The sequence below is a fragment of the Erpetoichthys calabaricus genome, chromosome 3 (genome assembly GCF_900747795.2).
Source record: "Erpetoichthys calabaricus chromosome 3, fErpCal1.3, whole genome shotgun sequence".
Classification (NCBI taxonomy): Eukaryota; Metazoa; Chordata; class Cladistia; order Polypteriformes; family Polypteridae; genus Erpetoichthys; species Erpetoichthys calabaricus.
In genome coordinates, this window is record NC_041396.2 from 24,931,592 (window position 1) to 24,951,948 (window position 20,357).

General features: G+C 41.5%; 1 protein-coding gene across 3 annotated transcripts in view; it reads left to right on the top strand.

Moving 5' to 3' along the window:
* The window catches only part of slc25a55a (solute carrier family 25 member 55a), a 640,168-nt gene that overhangs the window by 419,959 nt on the left and 199,852 nt on the right, over positions 1 to 20,357 (top strand). The window lies entirely within an intron of this gene.

Consider the following 20,357-nt stretch of genomic DNA (forward strand, 5'->3'; position numbering starts at 1 on the left):
TTACCAAACACTCGACAATGGATGTGAAATGGTTTACTTGGAACGGGTTCAACATTTCAAATGGGTTCAAATTATCTTATTTTTCCTTACATTATATGGTTAGAGGAGCAATAAAACTAAAAAAAGGTAAGCTTTATATGTATAAAAGAAAGACTGACCTATAAAATCCATATAAGGAGGTCATGTGCCCATCCATCCATTCATCCATCCATCCATCTACTTATTATCAAGCCTTCAGTACCTAACTGTGAGCTACAACCTGTTACAGCAGCAAAGGGCAGCACTTCATCTTAGGACACATTCTGCATGTTATACTTTGTAGTGAATTTAATATTAAATGAATAAATTTTTGGGCAGCACGGTGGCACAGTGGTAGCACTGCTGCCTCGCAGTAAGGAGACCTGGGTTCACTTTTTGGGTTTTTTGAGTCACAGCTAACTGCTGCATCTTGCTAATTTTCATTAATGATTGAACTTCAAAACATGATGGGAAAGCAAATGCATGTTCATTGAATGGTCCATTTGTCATACAGGCCACATCACGTTTTACGATCCTTTTATAACTAATAGATCTATGTTAGTGGCGCAGTGGGTAGCGCTGCTGCCTCGCAGTTAGGAGACCCTGCTTCGCTTCCCGAGTCCTCCCTGCGTGGAGTTTCCATGTTCTCCCCGTGTCACCCCTACAGATTTTATTTTTTTCTCCAGCCTTCTGGAGTTTTTTTTTTGTTTTTTCTGTCCACCCTGGCCATCGGACCTGACTCCTTTTCTATGTTAACTAATGTTGTCTTATTTTAATTTCTTATTTTGTCTTTTATTTATCTTTTCTTCATTATGTAAAGCACTTTGAGCTACTTTTTGTATGAAAATGTGCTATATAAATAAATGTTGTTGTTGTTGTTGTGTCTGCGTGGGTTTCCTCCCACGGTCCAAAGACATGCAGGTTAGGTGCATTGGTGATCCTAAAATGTCCCTAGTGTGTGCTTGGTGTGTGGGTATGTGTGTGTGTGCCCTGCGGTGGGCTGGAACCCTGCCCGGTGTTTGTTCTTGCCTAGCGCCCTGTGTTGGCTGGGATTGGCTCCAGCAGACCAGCGTGACCCTGTGTTAGGATATAGCAGGTTGGATAATGGATGGATGAATACATTTTCCATTTCTTGCACATCAATCTACACTCAATAACCCATAAGAGTGTCAATAAACCATCAGAGTGTCCCAGGTACATTTCCTGCCAACCTTCTGTGTTTTTTCTAACAGTGGCTTTCCCTTTGCCAGTCTCCTGTAAGGTTGCTACTGGTTAAGCACCCAGGCATGATCTTTTCAATCTGACCGGCTCTAACTTGTAACTCCTTTAGAGTTTTCACTGCAGCTTGCAACTCCTTTAGAGTTTCATGGGATAGGGTGTTGCTAAGGCCAGCAGAGGGCGCTTACCCTCTGGTGTGTGTGTGGAATACAATGGCCCCAAGCAGTGACAGGGACACTGTTCTATAAAAATAAATGAGACATAAAACTGAGGTCCACACTCTCTGCGGTCATTTAAAAATCCTTTGTGAAGAGTAGGGTGTACCCCATTGTCAGGGCTAAATTGCCCTTGTGAAGATTAGCCTTCGACACAGACAGACCCGCAGACTCAGAAGTCCCAAACACACAAACACGTTTATTGACATTCTTCTCCTGCACAGCACACAGTGCACAAATCACCAATAATAATGCTCAGTCCCTTTACTTCTCTCTTTTCTTTCTCTTCCTCCACCTCCACTCCTCTCCTCACAAGCTCTGTCCTCCACCTCCTGACTCAGGCTCTCCCAATGGAGTGTGGTGGCCCCTTTTATGCTGCACCCGGATGTGCTCCAGGTGAGCCCTGATGATCTTCCGGCAGCACTTCCTGGTGTGGCGGAAGTGCTGCATGGGCACCCGGAAGCACTCCACGTGATTTTGGTTCCTCTACCGGCAGCGCTTCCTGGTGTGGCAGAAGTGCTGCAGTCCATGGCTCCGGAATGATCTGGGCGTCCCCCGATGCAATCCGGGGAAGATATTGCCTCTCTCTCTGTCCTTCTGTTTTCCAGGCGTCGTGGCCGGGCAAGTGTCCCAGCCGTCCACCACACCCTCCACGGCCTAATCATTCTGGCCCCCTAATCATCTCCTGTCTCTAATTGGCTATCTCTCTCACCCTTAAACCACCCAATACAGACGACCACCATAATTTGCGGGGGTTACATTCCTAGAGCACCCTCAAATTGTGAAAAACGCAAATTTTTGATGTTATCAAAAATTGCCTATAAATGCCTATTTTTTATAGTTTAAACCCAAAACCCCAAAACACTTTCACTTCATTTTAAACTCAGCTTTATACATTATCCTAAAAAAAGAATGTAAAAGTAAACCCGTATACTGTACAGTACTGTACTGCTATGTCTCCCACAGTGCTAGAATGTAAAATACAGATGTTACCCCAATATGTAATGTAATTCATGAAAGCGTGTTTTCTTTGGTATGCGCTGTTGTTTTCTTTGATAAAAGTTGGGTAAATACGTAATAATTTAATTTAATAAAAATACAGTAAAATGTACGGGTACTTACCAATAATGAATGATATTGATTGAAGATGATGATGATGATGATGAATTAGCTGTGCAGTACGAAGAAGGTATGTAATGAAGATAATGACTGCACAGCAAAGCAGAGGATTTCCAGCTCTTCTTCAGGGGCTTCAGGAGGAGTCGTATCTTGTGGCGCTTAGGTTTATTGCCAGAAGCCTTAGAAGGTGCAGGGAGTTTGGGCGGCATCTGAGGGCTTTAAGAAGAACAAAATAAAAAACACGAGAACACTCAGTGAAATACTCGAGATAGCTACAATGCTGGGCTGCATCTGCCAGAGATGCGTCACAGGGCAGCAGCCAATCAGCAGCAAGGAGAAATGAATAACGCTCTCAGATTGGCTGCTTTCATCATCCCAAGTCGCGTTTTCCTCTACGTTTGCTTTGTGTTCTCTCTGCAGTACAGTATTACCATGAAAAAAGCCATAAAAAAATTGCGGAGGATATTTGCGGTTTCTGCTAACAACTATTAGTTAGGTTCTAAGGAAAAATCCGCAAATGACTGAGGCCGCGTACTCTGAACCCCAACTTCGCGGGGCTCTACTGTAGTTCATGTGTGGTGAGTGTACTGCCGCAAAATGGCTGCCATTGCATCATCTAGTTGTATGTTGCATCTTTGTGGTGGGGTGATGGAAGTGGCTCTCTACTTTTTATGAGTAGCGAGAAAAGCGCTATATAAAAGTCTTCTTGCATTATCACTCAGTTACTCTAGATGGCTTGCTCTTGGCAGATTTACACCTGTGCCATTTCCATTTCTTCATGATTAATTTAAGTGAACTCCTTAATGATTTGGACATTTTCTTGTCTCCAGCACTGAGTTGTGCTTTTAAATCCTTTTTCATGGGGTTGCTTGTGGTGTTCTTTTTGTCTTCATTGTGTAGATTAGTCCACCATAGTGACTCACCTCAAGGTGGCCCTTCTACGACCAGGTGTATTTATACAAGAATCAATTTAAACCCCAGACAGGTGGTCTCCATCGTGTTAATTATGTGACTTCTAACCAATGTTCCCTCTAAGCTGAGCGCGTGAGCGATCGCTCACATGAATTCAGAGCGTCGCTCATACTTCCCGCACGATCGCTCATTCCGATGGTGTCGCTCGTACTTATCGCACGATCGCTCACTCCGAGGTGCTCATAAATTTTTGGCTTAAACAAAATGTCGCTCATAAACAATGTTTTTTGCTCACTATATGCTACTCCTTAGAGGGAACATTGCTTCTAACACTAATTGTCCAAACGAATAATGATTTAGGGGTGTGTCAAATAATAGACTTATTTTATGTGTTATATTTGTAATTAAATGAGGTCACTTTGCAGAGACCTGTCTTCCCCTTGAAATAAAAGTGTCTTTTCATGTTGATCAGTGTCAAAAAGTCCAAATTAAATACTCTGTGATTCAACGACAAGTCATTTAAAAAGGACTCAGCCTTCAAACCCCAAGGTGTAACTGAAAGGTTCAGCCTGCACATATACAATAATATAGTGAGAACACTGTAGGGTTCAGGGGCCTGACCAAACAACCTGAAAACAGTAAAACTTCCAAAGGGTGAATACTTTTAATGAGCACTGTGTGCTGCTGGAAGAATCCTGGCTTGGATCAGCTTAGCTCGTGGCGTTGGAGAAAGTGAGTGCTGGCGGTGTGACCTCTAAAGTGAGCAGCTTGATGCGGAGCTGGCTGTATGAATGTGTAGCGTCGCCACATAGGGGATTTTCATTTTTGTATATACAGTTAGGTCCATAACTATTTGGACAGAGACAACTTTTTTCTAATTTTGGTTCTGTACATTACTACAATGAATTTTAAATGAAACAACTCAGATGCAGTTGAAGTGCAGACTTTCAGCTTTAATTCAGTGGGGTGAACAAAACGATTGCATAAAAGTGTGAGGCAACTAAAGCATTATTTTAACACAATCCCTTCATTTCAGGGGCTCAAAAGTAATTGGACAAATTAATAAACTGGAAATAAAATGTTCATTTCTAATACTTGGTTGAAAACCCTTTGCTGGCAATGACAGCCTGAAGTCTTGAACTCCTGGACATCACCAGATGCTGGGTTTCCTCCTTTTTAATGCTCTGCCAGGCCTTTACTGCAGCGGCTTTCAGTTGCTGTTTGTTTGTGGGCCTTTCTGTCTGAAGTTTAGTCTTCAACAAGTGAAATGCCTGCTCAATTGGGTTAAGATCAGGTGACTGACTTGGCCATTCAAGAATTTTCCACTTCTTTGCTTTAATAAACTCCTGGGTTGCTTTGGCTGTATGTTTTGGGTCATTGTCCATCTGTATCATGAGACGCCACCCAATCAATTTGACTGCATTTAGCTGGATTTGAGCAGACAGTATGTCTCTGAACACCTCAGAATTCATTCGGCTGCTTCTGTCCTGTGTCACATCATCAATAAACACTAGTGTCCCAGTGCCACTGGCAGCCATGCACGCCCAAGCCATCACACTGCCTCCCTCCACCGTGTTTTACAGATGATGTGCTATGCTTTGGATAATGAGCTGTTCCACGCCTTCTCCATACTTTTTTCTTGCCATCATTCTGGTAGAGGTTGATCTTGGTTTCATCTGTCCAAAGAATGTTTTTCCAGAACTGTGCTGGCTTTTTTAGATGTTCTTTAGCAAAGTCCAATCTAGCCTTTCTATTCTTGAGGCTTATGAGTGGCTTGCACCTTGCAGTGCACCTTCTGTATTTACTTTCATGCAGTCTTCTCTTTATGGTAGACTTGGATATCGATAAGCCTTCCCCCTGGAGAGTGTTGTTCACTTGGTTGACTGTTTCTCTTCACCATGGAAATGATTCTGTGATCATCCACCACTGTTGTCTTCCGTGGACGTCCAGGTCTTTTTCCGTCACCGAGTTCACCAGTGCTTGCTTTCTTTCTCAGGATGTACCAAACTGTAGATTTTGCCACTCGTAATATTGTAGCATATTTCTCGGATGGGTTTTTTCTGTTTTCGCAGCTTAAGGATGGCTTCTTTCACCTGCATGGAGAGCTCCTTTGACCGCATGTTGTCTGTTCACAGCAAAATCTTCCACATGCAAGCACCACACCGCAAATCAACTCCAGGCCTTTTATCTGCTTAATTGATAATGACATAACAACGGACTTGCCCACACCTGCCCATGAAATAGCCTTTGAGTCAATTGTCCAATTACTTTTGAGCCCCTGAAATGAAGGGATTGTGTTAAAAAAATGCTTTAGTTAGCTCACATTTTTATGCAATCGTTTTGTTCACCCCACTGAATTAAAGCTGAAAGTCTGCACTTCAACTGCATCTGAGTTGTTTCGTTTAAAATTCATTGTGGTGATGTACAGAACCAAAATTAGAAAAAAAGTTGTCTCTGTCCAAATATTTATGGACCTAACTGTATGTCCTGTTTAGTGATTGTTAAATGTTTGTAATTACACTGGTCGCTCAGATTCCTGGTTTGGATCTTTAACCAGGTTTACCAGTAGAAGAGGAAAGCCTTATGGGATTTTTAGCTTGTAGTTGTAGGCACTGTACATATAAAACCAGAAGAGAAGGATGTGGTGGGACTTTTTGACCTTTCTATTTTCCATTAACTTCACCGCCTGCACCTTAAAACCGTTCATGAACTAGAAGTTTGCGGCGGAAGAGGATTTTGCACGGCCATCGGTTACATGGACGGTGGTGGGTACTTTTTCTCCCAATCCTGTCTACGGTTGCTCTTTGTGATGAGGTGCGCCTCATATGATTATTCACCTTCTGGACTCTGGTGGCAGGACTGTGTTAATTATCCATTTCTCCTCGAAGCAGTTTATTAAAGGGGATTATTCCACCACATGTTTCCTTCTGTTAATTGTTGCTTGCACTTCAGGATCCACACTCATCACTTACTATAAAGACTTTTCCAGGACTATAAATAACGTTGGGGTTCTATTTGCATTGTTCATTTGTATTTTTTGTGATTACTTTTTCTTTGCTGTGTTTATAAATAGCAATTATTGTAAAACTCTCTATATATAAACTCCAATGTCTGTCTGTCTGTCTTTCTGCTTTTCACGAGAGAACTATTTAATGGATTTAGATCAAATTTTTTTCTATAATTTGCTTGAATATTCCGGTTGATTTTGTGACTTCTCTCATCACGCTAAGATTCATAGTTCACTTGCAGGAGTGATATATTCGTGCTAATCTGAGAAAGAGGTTGTGGGCCGAGGGAACGGGGAAGCGTGTCCTCAGGAGTGGGGAGCCGGGGTGGAGCCCTCCTCACTCACACATCAGCCTCCATTTGAATCGCTGTACCTCTCGTCACGTGTTCGAGTGCACCTTGCCTCTGCTTAGCTACCTGTTTGTTTATTGATTACTACGCGGGTGGAGCCACAGGGGACAGCTAGTAGTTAATATAAATATTTGTTGCTTTATATATTTAATCTGTTTGGACCTTTTTCTGGTGTGTGTTAATATTTTGGTGTTGAGGTGGAAAATACTATAGGGTTTAGGTGTTGGCCTGATTCCATCTGACCCTCATTTTAACGGCACAGCGGACTCATCACTACACAAATCTGTTGGCAACCTCAGCATCCACCAAGGAGTCGGAGTTTACTATTACTGTTCATACTTGGGCATTAACTTTACGTAAATATGGAAGGTTCCACCAGGTGGCAGTGCGAGATATTATCACTGTGAGAACAGGTTCGGCTTTGCTGTGTTGTGAATTGCCTGAAACATCCATTAAATTCCGAGGACACCTAGCCGCAATATCTCTGAAAAGGATATTTAATGATTTTATTCATTAATTCAAGGATGTGCCCATTCCAGCAAGTATCAGGTGCGAGGCAGAAACAATCCCTGGACGGGGCATCAGCTCATCGCAAGGTGAACACAAGCACACACACATACACTAGCGTCATTTTAGCAGCACCATATCCCCAAACCTTCATGTCTTTGGAAGCAAACCGAAGCCCACTGTAGAAACCTACCAGATACACATGCAAACTCCAGGCAGGGAACACCAGGGACGCAACTCCCTGCGAGGCAGACCGTGCCACAACAAGATGAGCAATTATTATCAGTATGCATTATTTAAATGAAGTTAACGACTTATCTGTAAAATATAACATAAATAATTTAATGCATTTCATCATGAAAGTGATTTAGCTGGAATATCATAAATGTAATGTGTTCTGTGAGGCGATTGCTGCTTTCCGTTCAGGAGGAAGCCCCAGAAGCACGTAGCGATTAACAACTGGGTCGGTTTTAAGACGACGTTTACGACGTTGTGCTTTAATGACAAAATAAAATACAAGTGGACATTTCGAGATTAAAGCCATAGTTTCCACTTCAAAAAAAAGAGGACAAAGAAGATGGTATGTGAGACTTTTAAGCTGTATTGTGTCATTACAATAGGGAATATGCGACAATTGAATATAAAAGCACCACGAATGCATTTGTACATCGGCAGTTTGCTTCACCACATTGAACCTTTCATCAGACATCGAAGCAGGCACATCGATCCCGGAGGATCCTCAAAGCGGCTTTCTGTCCCATGTAGATAGTAAACACTTTGAGTAGTGAGAAAAGCGCTATATAAATGTAAAGAATTATTATTAAACAGAGATTCTGACGTCACATTCTGACTTTAGCACACTTCGCCCCCCGACTTTTTGCTGGTACTGCGACTCGCGCACGCATCGTGTTAATTTCTGAGGACCTGCTCAGGGGACGCATCAAATGAATACTGGGAATGCATGGCAGCCATGATGTGTGCGTGTATGCATTCTGAACGTGAAGTATAAATGAGCCCTAAGAGGACAAAGATGACATGGGAGAATGTAATTCTTGTCCCTTTAAATAATGTCTCCAGGGGGCATTGGGTATAGTTTATTAACAAATTTAAGTTGTGTGTGCAGGTGATTGGGAATTTTAGAGCTATGTTTGATATTTAGAAAGATGGTTTGCCAGCACAAGTCACAGGATGGGGAAAGGTCTGTTAGCCAATGAGACATGAATGGGAGAGTTTTGAGGAAAGCTTTGCAGAAAATAGAATAGAGATCAGATACTGGTTTGGATTTATGAGAAAGGAATGAAGCAAATGAGGGAATGAATTGGAAGAGGGGAAGAGACGGGGCACCACATGTCCAGGGGACTGGGTGGTCTCGTGGCCTTGGATCCCCTGCAGATTTTATTTTTTTTCTGCAGCTGTCTGGAGTTGTTTTTTTGTTTTTTCTGTCCTCCCTGGCCATTAGACCTTACTTTTATTCTATGTTAATTAGTATTGCCTAATTTTATTTTCTTATATATTTCTTTTTTCTCTTTCTTCATCCTGTAAAGCACTTTGAGCTACATCATTTGTATGAAAATGTGCTACAGAAATAAATGTTGTTGTTGTTGAGCAATGAGGGAAAACATATTACCAGGATAACCAGGAAGGACGATGTCAGGGAGGGCAGACCCAGCTGCAGACTGGCCTTAGAGTAAACACAAAGTGAGAGACAATAACTTGCTGCCTGGCATAGCTGGTGCCCATGTGAAAGGTTTATGGTTAAAGTGAATCCTTCTTCAATCTCATCCCTGTTTTTCTTTTTTCCATTTTGTAATGGTAAGTAAACCGGACAACATCAGACAGGCAGGTCTCTCCCCTACTTTTGAGGTCCAAAACACTCCATTTTTTAATCCTTGTAGTTACATTACATGCAGTGTACTTCAGGCTGTTTGCTCATTGGTTGTTAGCTCTCGGACGCTCAGATATGCCTCTATGACTTAAGGACTGATTTTATCAAGGTGTGTCGCAGACAAGTTGGACTTAGTCACTGGGGATGTCAGACTTCATGGGAGCGTACTGCCACCAACTAACTAAGATTATATAGTTGAGGTCTAAAACTGAAATTTGCTGTCAAAGTCATGTAGTGTGACAGGGTTGTTATGTGTAATGATGCCAGATTACACTATTATAGCAGTCATGGTGACACTACGATTCACACCGTTGGAAAGATGGTGGTTTATTTATTTTATTTTGGGGACTCTAGGATCACACCCAGCCTTGACCCAGCACACACACACTCACTCACAAACACAGTTAGAAGCCCAATGTCAATAAATATTAATAAAATATATTAATCAAATGAATGAAAAAAAGAACATGTAATGTAATGAAAACACATACGCACACGGCCCTCCTCAGATCCCTACTGGCAATAGCAATTTTAAAAACAGCTCAAAAACAATAAACATTAATGACAATGTCAAAAACACAGTCCAAAGCAGTAGGGGCAGTTGACAATGGATGGGTGAAAAATCCTGTGAACGATTCACTGTAGGAAATGTAAATTTTGTCCTACCAGTTTCCTGATGCAGTTTGGGATGAGGTGATTGGGAGCATTCACTCTGATCATCAAGTCCTTCCGTGAAAACCCTAATTACAAAGAGGACTATTTCATTTATGTTAGGTAGAACGCCCAGAGGGGACTGGGCAGTCTTGTGGCCTGGAACCCCTGCAGATTTTATTTTTTTCTCCAGCCGTCTGGAGTTTTTGTTTGTTTTTTCTGTCCCCCCTGGCCATCAGACCTTACGCTTTTTCTATGTTAACTAATGTTGTCTTATTTTAATTTCTTATTTTGTCTTTTATTTTTCTTTTCTTCATTATGTAAAGTACTTTGAGCTACTTTTTGTATGAAAATGTGCTATATAAATAAATGTTGTTGTTGTTGTTGTTGATGATGATGAAGACATGTCCAGTCCAAACAAACTCACATGAACAGACAGGCACAAGACAGACAGTACATTCAGACAGGAACAAGTAATCTGTGAATAAACTACAGGTAATCGAAATGGGTGAGAACAAAATATGAACAAACAGACAGATGACTTCCCTAGTGTGTTGTTGGTTCCTTTTATGAAGATCCCACTGCCTTGATCTTCTTCCCAGCAGCCCCTGCACCCTCTGAAACTGTCCAATACTGCCAGGATGCTGGGATATGTAGTAGTTATTTATGTTGCATTGCTACACTGTACTTCCCAAATGAAATTAACTGATGCAAAAAACAGATGGAGGGACACAGGTTGCAGGGGTGGAATCTGAAACAGCAGTCTCATGGTTTTCAATTTAACAAACATTAATCATTATGTGAAAGAAGTCATCTGACAGACTTGGCAAGGAAGTCATCAAGGCTGGGGATCAAACCAGATTTGAAATACATTCAAGCAGCAAACCACTCATCCATTTTATAAGTTGCTTGTCTATTTCAAGGTTGTCGGGACTGCTTTGGGCACAAAGAAGGAGCCATTGCCAAGATGGCACGCCAGTCCATCAAGAGGCATAAACAGACCAGACTGATTTATATTTGACATCTTAACCAGATACATGCATCTTGAGGATGTGTGATAAAAACTGGAGTAATTATAGAACATCACGCAGACACAAGGGGAATGTGCTCCCCCCCATGAATACAGAACCTTGGATCTGGATATGAACCCTGGTCTGTGGAGATGTGAGGCAGTACTTGTGCCATCATACCAGACAACTGCAGCATTATCTCCATTACATATACTTGCTGAGTAAATTATTAGGAAAGGCTGCACACCTGCATATCCATGCAATGATCTAATCAGCCATTAATGTGGCAGCAGCACCTACAGATCAGGGACCTCAGTTGATGTTTACATCAAACACCAGAATGGGGACAGATTGTGATCTCAGAGACTCCAACTGTACCATGATGGGTGGTGTAAGACGGGTTGATTTCAGTATTTGTATAACTGCTGATCTCTTGGGATTTTGACACACAACATAGTGTGACAAGAAACACCTTGACATCACAAAGAGGTTTGGGGCAGCCACCTCGTATACTTAAAGTATCGACTGAAAAAAGCAGAAAAGAATCCAAAACAGAACTGATAGGCAGAAGGAACATGACAGTTTTTAAAGTCGGACAGGGGAAATGACGCCATCTGGACAGGAACTGGAAGTGATGTTATCGGGCCCGAAGCCGGAAGTGATGTCATCGGGTCCAGCTAGAATTTCCAGTGTTTGGTCTGCAGGGATAAAAAAGAAAGGATTAGTGTACTCTGCCACCCTCTGGTCCGGCGTGAAATTACCTTCTTTTGAGCCCTTTAGCTTCCTCCCATGTGCATGTGTGTGACAATAGAATGGTGTCAAAAATAAAAAAACATTGAGTGGATGGCAGTTCTGAGGATGGAAACATCTTGTTGATAAGAGACCAGAATGGCCAGACTGGTTAGAGCTGACTGACAGGCTACTCAAATGACCACTCTGTAGAGATTTGGTGAGTAGAAAAGCATCTCAGAATGTACAACACATCGACCGTTGAGGCAAATGACTTACAACAGCAGAAGACCACATCGGGTTCCACTCCGGTCAGTCGAGAACAGAAAGCTGAGGCTTCAGTGAGCACAGGCTCACCAAAACTGGATAGTTGAAGAGTGGAAAAAATGAGCCTGGTCTGATGAATCTTGATTTCTGATGAGACATACAGATGATAAGAACAGAATTTGGTGCTAACATCATGAATCCATGACCCCAACCTGCCTTGTGTCAACAGAGCAGCCTGCTACTGGTGGTGGTGCTGTAATGAAATGTTTCCTTGGCACACTTTGGCCCCATTAATACCAATCAATTATCCTTTGAACGCCACAGCCTAATTGAGTGTTGTTGCTGTTCATGTGCATCTCTTCTTGGTCACAATTTACTCATCTTCTAATGGCTACTTCATGCTTGATAATGTACCATGTTATAAAGAAAAGGTCATCTCAAACTGGTTTCATGAACGTGACAATGTCTTCTTCAGTGGTCTTCCCAGTCACCACATGTAAATCCAATATGACATCTGTGGGATGTGGTAGGACGGGAGATTCTCAGTATGAATGTGCAGCTGATACAGTCATGTCAACATGGACCAGAATCTCAAATTAATCTTACAGAATCCAAGCCATGCAGAACTGAGACTGTTTTGTGAACAATAGAAAGCCCTGCCCAGGATTATGGTAGCGCTCCTAAGAATGAATGTGTATAAAATATAAATATGATGAAAATGAGTTGATTAACCATTAAATCTTTGCCCTGTCATGGACTGGCGCCCTGTCCAGGTGTTATTCCTACCTTGCCCCCTATGCTTGGTGGGATAGGCTCCAGCTGCCCCACAACCCTACCCTGGAGTAGCTGGTTAGGATGATGGAGGCATGGATGTTTGGATAGCTCCTACTTTATTTGTTTGTTTAGTAGCTATTAACTTAATTAGGCCCTGTACTCAAATGGCATATGAAACTGTAAGCCACAAGAAGACTTTCATTTTTCGATGGGTTGGACACAATTTGCCTTCTTTGTCCATTTTCAGTAAATACACCTTGACCATACTTTGTGAGGAGGATTAGCCAGGGTGCAGTCCGTTGAGGTTTCATTTGGCAAAAATGGCTTTCATTGCCTAAACAAACGGGAAGCCAAATAAAAACATTAGACGTGAGATTCAATGTTTCCATATGGCGGAGTTCATTTTAGATGACAGGAATGCTCTGATTATCTGTGAGCTCATCAGATGACACCAAAGACTCCCAGATGTAGTGTGCATGACTAGGCTGGACTGACTGCTCTAAACTGAAACAAGAATGGCTCAATCCTTTCTAACTTTTCAAGTTTTCCTTTGTTAGTGTGCCAGCTTGACATTGCTGTGCCATGTGGTTGACCCTGCTAAGTTTAGGAACAAATTTGGGATTTTGGCCAAAGTCTCCAGTACTCTGACAGTGTCTGAATTTGTCTGTTACAGTTACCCATGAACCCTCCAAGAGGTTAACTTTCTTCAGAAATGCTGCTGACTGGAGATTTTGTTTTCCTGTCCTCCCATTAATCAACAGGCCACATCTTAGTTATAATGTTAATAAACTTGCATGTTCTTGGTTTATAATAATCAGATTGAAATTTGCCCTGCTTCACTTTGTGGTTAACCTCAATTACACTTCCGTGTATGTATATGATTTATATATATATTTTTTTTGATTTTATTGATTTTATTAAAATCACACAATATTCCACACAAATAAATCAATTTCTACAAACATAAGATCGAAAACAAATCAACCCCTAGCCCTAAGAAAGAGAGCTAAGCCAGCAGAGTAAAACTTAAAGCTAATAAAAATAAGTATGTAGATGAATGAATAAGTGAATAATGATAGATAGATAGATAGATAGATAGATAGATAGATAGATAGATAGATAGATAGATAGATAGATAGATAGATAGATAGATAGATAGATAGATAGATAGATAGATACTTCATTAATCCCAAGGGGAAATTCACATACTCTAGCAGCAGCATACTGAGAAAGAAAATATTAAATTAAAGAGTGATAACAATGCAGGTATACAGACAGACAATAACTTTGTATATGTTAATGTTTACCCCCCCAGGTGGAATTGAAGAGTCGCATAGTGTGGGGGAGGAAAGATCTCCTCAGTCTGTCAGTGGAGCAGGACAGTGACAGCAGTCTGTCGCTGAAGCTGCTCCTCTGTCTGGAGATGATCCTGTTCAGTGGATGTAGTGGATTCTCCATAATTGATAGGAGCCTGCTGAGCGCCCGTTGCTCTGCCACAGATGTCAAGCTGTCCAGCTCCATGCCAACAATAGATCCTGCCTTCCTCACCAGTTTGTCAAGGTGTGAGGCGTCCTTCTTCTTAATGCTGTAAATATGCTTTGCAATTTAATTATTTCTACCACTGCTTTATAGCTGAAAACATGTGCAAGTGCCCTGAGACTGTGCTCAGTGAAGTGCCTCCTACAAAAACAAGTTGGACTGAAATGATGGATCTATCCCTTAATAAAGCTGGTGGGATCAGTCCCATTTTTGGAACATCTTGTTAAGGGTAAACCCAACCATGGTTAACATATTTTAGCAGTGCTTGCTTTCAGAGAATAGAAATTTGGCAAATTAGGAAATGGAACCTATGCCAGCCATAGAGCCAGTGGCAGACTACAAATGAATTAAGGCTCTGATACAGATTAATTCTAACTAGCCATGCTACATGTCAAAGATAGGTAATAGAATAATTTTAAAAATTTGCTTTTTATTGCCTTATGTGTACTTTCAGTGTTTTCTTGTGCCTAGGTTTAGGTTTAGGTTTAGGTTTAGGTTTAGGTTTAGGTTAGGTTTAGGTTTAGGTTTATTTGTCATATATAGGTTAACAAAGGGTCAACATACAATGAAATGTGTATGACGAGAAAAACAAGTCACTCAGCCTAGATCCAATAAAGCTAAAACATAATTTAAAAAAAAAAAAATTACAAGTATAAAATAGACAAGCCATATAAAATAAAATGTGTACATTTTAAAAGAAGTTATAGAGCAATATGAGTTGAATGAGCAGCAAGTACAAATGACATTTATTGCACAGATAATGTTTTATAAGTACAGATGCATATTCCATAAAGTGCAGATGCATGTCCAGTCAGTATTCAGAGTGTGTGCAGGTACAGTTTGTGTGTGAGTAGTGCAATGTAGATGTAATGCAATGTAGGTGTAATGTAAGTGTATGTAAGTGTTCAGGTGTTGCTGTTGAGGAGTCGAATGGCCTGGTGGTAAAAGCTGTTCTTAAGTCTTGTAGTCCGAGCAGCCAGACTCCTGTATCGTCTGCCAGACGGTTACAAGGAGAACAGCTGGTGTGATGGATGACTGTGGTCCTTTATGATGCTGCTTGTCTTACGCAAGCACCGATGGAAGTAAATGTCTTCAATGGCAGGGAGACTCTTGCCCGTGATGTGCTCTGCTGCCTTCACCACTCTCTGTAGTGATTTCTGGCTGCTGGCAGAGCAGCTCCCATACCAGATGGTAATGCAGCCCGTCAGCAGACTCTCGACCACACTCCTGTAAAAGTTTGAGGTGATGTTGGCATTCACGCCAAACTTCCTCAGCCTCCTCAGGAAGTACAGCCACTGACGAGCTTTCTTAACCACAGTGTCTATGTGAAGGGTCCACGACAGATCCTCGGTGATGTTTACTCCGAGGAACTTGAAGCTGTTAACCCTTTCAACTTCTACGCCGTTGATGTAGATGGTCTGGTGTTCTCTGCCTTGCTGTTTCCGATAGTCCACGATCATCTCCTTGGTTTTGCTGATGTTAAGAGACAAGTTGTTATCCAGGCACCAATTACTCAATGCCAGCACCTCCTCTCTGTAGCGCTCTTCACCAGTAGTCCTTTACTTGAGCTTGCTCCTATAATTATCCATTATTATTTTGTTTCCTTTCTCCCATCCTGTCTGGTTTTATATGAAGTCGACTCTCTTAGGTCAGGTTTATACTTCATGCGACGCGATGCATGCTCCAGCGGACGCTACTGCTACTCAAGCGTTGTACTGTTCATACTTGTGCATGTACTTTACGTAAATCTGCAAGATTCCACCACGTGGCAGTGCAAGATATCATCACGGTGAGAAAACATCCGGCCTCGCTGTGTTCTGAACTGCCTGAAACATCCAATAAATTCTGAGGACTCCTTGCCACAATATCTCTGAAAAGGATGTTTAATGATTACATCCATCAATCCGGGGATGACCCATTCCAGCAAGCATCGGGCACAAGAAAGAAATAAAATCCCTGGATGGGTCATTAGCTAATCCCAAGGTGAACGCAAGCACACACACAAACACACTAGCGTCATTTTAGCAGCACCAAATCCCCAAACCTTCATGTCTTTGGAAGGAAACTGGAGCCCACTGTGGGGACCCACCAGGAAAACATGCAAACTCCAGGCAGGGAACACCAGGGATGCGACTCCCTGAGAGGTAGCAGCACTACTGTTCTACCACAGTGCCGCCCCACATGTGTAATAATTAACAGAATTCATTATTTAAACGATGTTAACAACTTATCTGTAAAATAAAATAAAATAAAATTAGAATATCATGACAAAGTTGATTTATTTCAGTAATTCCATTCAAAAAGTGAAACGTGTATATTAGATTCATTCATTACACACAGACTGATGTATTTCAAATGTTTATTTCTTTTAATGTTGATGATTATAACTGACAACTAATGAAAGTCCCAAATTCAGTATCTCGGAAAATTAGAATATCAATTAAGACCAATGCAAAAAAATGATTTTTAGAAATGTTGGCCAACTGAAAGGTATGAACATGAAAATTATGAGCATGTACAGCACTCAATATTTAGTTGGGGCTCCTTTGGCCTGGATTACTGCAGCAATGCGGCGTGGCATGGAGTCGATCAGTCTGTGGCACTGCTCAGGTGTTATGAGAGCCCATGTTGCTCTGATAGTGGCCTTCAGCTCTTGTGAATTGTTGGGTCTGGCGTATTGCATCTTCCTCTTCACAATACCCCATAGATTTTCTATGGGGTTAAGGTAAGGCGAGTTTGCTGGCCAATCAAAAACAGGTATACCATGGTCCTTAAACCAGGTACTGGTAGCTTTGGCACTGTGTGCAGGTGCCAGGTCCTGTTGGAAAATGAAATCTGCATCTCCATAAAGTTCGTCAGCAGCAGGAAGCATGAAGTGCTCTAAAACTTCCTGGTAGACGGCTGCGTTGACCTTGGACCTCAGAAAACACAATGGACCAACACCAGCAGATCATATGGCACCCCAAACCATCACTGACTGTGGAAACTTTACACTGGACCTCACGCAACGTGGAATCTGTGCCTCTCCTCTCTTCCTCCAGACTCTGGGACCTTGATTTCCAAAGGAAATGCAAAATTTACTTTCATCAGAGAACATAACTTTTGACCACTCAGCAGCAGTCCAAAGGTGAGACGCTTCTGACGCTGTCTCTTGTTCATGAGTGGCTTGACACAAGGAATGCGACAGCTGAAACCCATGTCTTGCATACGTCTGTGCCTGGTGGTTCTTGAAGCACTGACTCCAGCTGCAGGCCACTCTTTGTGAATCTCCCCCACATTTTTGAATGGGTTTTGTTTCACAATCCTCTCCAGGGTGCGGTTATCCCTATTGCTTGTACACTTTTTTCTACCACATCTTGTCCTTCCATTCGCCTCTCTATTAATGTGCTTGGACACAGAGCTCTGTGAACAGCCAGCCTCTTTAGCAATGACCTTTGTGTCTTGCCCTCCTTGTGCAAGGTGTCAATGGTTGTCTTTTGGACAACTGTCAAGTCAGCAGTCTTCCCCATGATTGTGTAGCCTACAGAACGAGACTGAGAGACCATTTAAAGGCTTTTGCAGGTGTTTTGAGTTAATTAGCTGATTAGAGTGTGGCACCAGGTGTCTTCAATATTGAACCTTTTCACAATATTCTAATTTTCCGAGATACTGAATTTGGGACTTTCATTAGTTGTCAGTTATAATCATCAACATTAAAAGAAATAAACATTTGAAATACATCAGTCTGTGTGTAATGAATGAATCTAATATACAAGTTTCAATTTTTTGAATGGAATTACTGAAATAAATCAACTTTGTCATGACATTCTAATTTTATGACCAGCACCTGTACATACGTTAATTCATTTCATCATGAAAGTGGTATTAAGTATAAATTGAAGGATTCTAAATGTGCAGAGAGCTGGAATATGATAAATGTAATGTTTTCTGTGTGGCAATTGCTGCTGTCAGTTCAGGAGGAAAACCCCAGAAGCACGAAGCAATTAACAACTAGGTTGGTTTTAAGATGACGTTTACGACGGTCTGCTTTAATGATAAAGTAAACTATGAGGTTAAAGTGGACATTTCAAGATTAAAGCCGAAATTTCCACTTTAATCACAAAATAGACCTTTTCACTGTATCCTTAATTTTTTACTTTGTGGCTCAAATACGCTGCCGTACATTCTGTTGGTGTTGTGAAGGTGCAAAAAAAACAAAACAGAAAGAAGATGGTATGTGAGGCTTTTAAAATGTATCGTGTCATTACGTTGAGGAATATGAGACGCTTGAATATAAAAGCACCATGAGTGCATTTGTATGTCTGGATTTTGCTTCATCACATCAAACCTTTCATCAAACATTGAAGAAGGCACATTGATCGTCAAAGCGGCTTTCTGTCACATGTAGATAGTGTCACACACGTGCGCATGGGACGCAGCTAAAGGGCTTGAGTAAGGGCAATTCCAAAGCAGACCGGGATGTGGCAGAGTGCACTGACTCTTTTTCTCCCTTTCCTGCAGACAATTCACAGGAGATTCCACCTGGTTCTCTTGACGTCACTTCCGGGTCCGAGCCTATGGAAAAAGACCTTGCTGGCTCCAGCCCCTGTGATGTCACGTCCGGGCTCGAGCCTATGGTTGAAGACCCTTATGAGCCCGGCCCCTTTGACCTCCTGTCTTCCCCTTTAAAAGCCTCCACCTTTTCCGTATTCCTTCAGTTCTGTTTTGGACTCGGTTTTCTGCACATCAGTGCTGTGTAACATTTTTTCGATTTTGCAGCCTCGATACCAATTATATGGGTGGCTGCCCCAAACCTTGCTATGATTTGTGGTCAAGTTTGTGACAATAGTAAACAGAGACTCTGACGTCACATTCCGACTTTTATCACACTGCGCCCCCTGACTTTGTGCCGGTACTGCAACTCGCGCACATGTCACGTTAATTTCTGAAAGCAGGGAACACGTGGCAGCCACGATGTGTGTGCGTACACATTCTGAGTGTGAAGTATAAATGGCCTCTAAGTGTACGCCTTTACTCCTCCTCATGCATCTCACTCATTCGCACTTCCTCTTTCAGCGTGTCACCAAAGTCAAACTGACCAATCACACTAAAGCCAAACTGGCCAATCAGATTGTTCTGAGGAACTGGACACACATACCTTAGTGTTTTATCACTTATTACAGTAGATAGGCCACAGAACCGGTGATATTTTAGGTGACCAGTAACTGGCGGTAAATGTTAGAGACAGGGGCTCGACATCTGGATAACGTCCATTAGGGGAAAATGATTTGACTGGAATAGGCAATTCCTGTTTATGTAGTCTTCCTTTCATTGCACCACATACAGTGCCTAGAAAAAGTATTTACACTCTTTACAAGTTTTATATTTTATTGTTATACAACATTGGGTCAGAGTGAATTTAATCTGGCTTTTTTGCCAATGATCAATAGAAAAAGACTCTAATGTGAAAATTAAGACAGGTCTCTGTAAAGTGCTTAATTACAAATATAAAACAAAATTAATCAATCACATAATTTTACTTCCACATGACTAAGTGACCGTTTACTTTATTTTTCCTTATTTTTATCTTAAAAAGTACATTTTATAATTTTTTTCATCTAAGAACTAATTGGTTTACTATCCTAAGTTTAGAGACATAAATTTGATTGCCTTTCCATTCTTCTTTCAGCTGCTCCCATTAGGGTTTGCCATGGCGGACCATCTTTTTCCATGTCTTCTTGTCCTCTTCATCTTTATTCCCCATAATTTTTCCGCAGCAATTTGTAAGAGAGGTTTTTGGCGGTATTGCATTGCTGCTACAATTCACAGGGGATAAGAAAGTAAAATTGAATGGCACTGTATACATGAGAATAAAATTTACAATGTCTTCGAAACAGATGAACTAGGACAGGATTGAAAAGCACTAGCGACTAAGTGGGTGGTCCTGCATGGTCATCTGTCACATGACAAGTAGAAGTATTTTTTTGTATATTTATTTTACATACTATATACTGTAAGTGTGTATAGTACCTGCCAAATAATGCAAAGTGCACACAACACATGTTTTTCCCTAACAATATGATCTGCTTCTCGCAACTGAGAGGACGTGGCAGATGTTTGCCCACTGGCCGACCATCCACAAGCATTTCTTGGTAGGTAACCATCCAGATAATCATA